The sequence below is a fragment of the Cebus imitator genome, unplaced genomic scaffold, assembly GCF_001604975.1.
Source record: "Cebus imitator isolate Cc_AM_T3 unplaced genomic scaffold, Cebus_imitator-1.0 Scaffold216, whole genome shotgun sequence".
Taxonomy (NCBI): Eukaryota; Metazoa; Chordata; class Mammalia; order Primates; family Cebidae; genus Cebus; species Cebus imitator.
In genome coordinates, this window is record NW_016107531.1 from 3,517,280 (window position 1) to 3,519,281 (window position 2,002).

A 2,002-nucleotide genomic window follows, 5' to 3' on the forward strand; every position below is an offset into this window, starting at 1 on the left:
CCTGACCTCAGGTGATCCGCCCACCTCAGCCTCCCAAAGTGCTGGGATTACAGGCGTGAGCCACTGCGCCCGGCTGTATTTTTATTTATTTATTTATTTTTGAGATGGAGTTTCCCTCTTGTTACCCAGGCTGGAGTGCAATGGTGCGGTCTCGGCTCACTGAAACCTCCGCCTCCTGGGCTCAAGCAATTCTCCTGTCTCAGCCTCCTGAGCAACTGGGATTACAGGCACGTGCCACCATGCCAGCTAATTTTTTTTTTTGTATTTTTAGTAGAAGCAGGGTTTCTCCATGTTGACCAGGATGGTCTCGATATCTTGACCTCATGATCCACCCACCTCGGCCTCCCAAAGTGCTGGATTACAGGCGTGAGCCACTGCTCCTGGCCTGTTTATTTATTTTTTCAGACCGAGTCTCTTACTGTCACCCAGGCTGGAGTGCAGTGGCGTGACCTTGGCTCACTGGAACCTCTGCCTCCCAGGTTCAAGTCATTCTTCTGCCTCAGCCTCTCAAGTGACAGGGACTACAGGTGTGCGCCACCACGCCAGCTAATTTGTATTGTATTGTATATTTAGTAGAGATGGGATTTCACCATTTTGGCTAGGCTGGTCTCAGGAAGCGGGGGTTGCAGTGAGCCAAGATTGCACCACTGCATTCAAGCCTGGGAAACAGGGTGAAACTGTCTAAAAAGAAAAAAAAAGAAAACAACTTACATTTTTGTTTTAGGATATAAGTAGTCACATATTTTGGTTTTTAAAGTTTACTTTTATAATTTTCGTAGATATAGGGTCTTGCTACATTGACCAGGTTGGTCTCTAACTCCTGGTCTTAAGCGATCCTCCCGCTTCAGCCTTCCAAAGGGTGAGAATTACAGGAAGCCAGCTCCAGTTACATATGTTGTAAATATTTTAATAATGGGTGATAGGCAAATACAGATTTTTGTCCAGGAATTTAAACCAGCCCTTTTCACTTGTGCTCCTATGGGTTAGAAAATTGCTCTCCAGGCCAGGCGCTGTGGCTCATGTCTGTAAGCCTAACAGTTTGGTAGGCCAAGGCAGGTGGATCACCTGAGGTCAGGAGTTTGAGACCAGCCTGGCCAACATGGAGAAATCCTGTCTCTACTAAAAATACAAAATTAGGGCTGGGCGTGGTGGCTCACACCTGTAATCCCAGCACTTTGGGAGGCCGAGGCGGGTGGATCACGAGGTCAAGAGATTGAGACCATCCTGGTCAACATGGTGAAAACCCGTCTCTACTAAAAATACAAAAATTAGCTGGGCATGGTGGTGCATGCCTGTGGTCCCAGCTACTTGGGGGTCTGAGGCAGGAGAATTGCTTGAACCCAGGAGGCAGAGGTTGTGGTGAGCTGAGATTGCGCCATTGCACTCCAGCCTGGGTAACAAGAGCGACACTCTGTCTCAAAAAAAAAAACCCACAAAATTAGCCAGGCATGGTGGCACATGCCTGTAATCCCAGCTACTCAGGAGGCTGAGGCAGGAGAATCAGTTGAACCCAGGAGGCAGAGGTTGTGGTAAGCCGAGATGATACCATTGCACTCCAGCCTGGGCAACGAGAGTGAAATTTTGTCTCAAAAAAAAAAAGATTGCTTTCCATTTCCCACTTGATCTTAGAAAGCTAATTAAGCAGAGGTAGGACTTATTAGGACTGGTTATCATTTAGCTCTTAAATCTTCCTTTGTGAAAGAGGACTAATAATAAACGAAAGGTATACAGTAAGAAGAAAAATGAAAAGACCTATGTAATTTACAAGTTTAATATTAATATTTAGATTCTGGTAATTGAGAATTTTCCGTATGGTTTGTTAGAGGAAACATTCAACTTGATGATAAGGCACGTAACTTTGAATAAACCAACTTCTCAGAGTCTCAGATTCTTTTTTTTGTTTGTTTTGTTTTGTTTTTGGGGGACGGAGTTTCGCTCTTGTTACCCAGGCTGGAGTGCAATGGCGCGATTTCGGCTCACCGCAAACTCCGCCTCCTGGGTT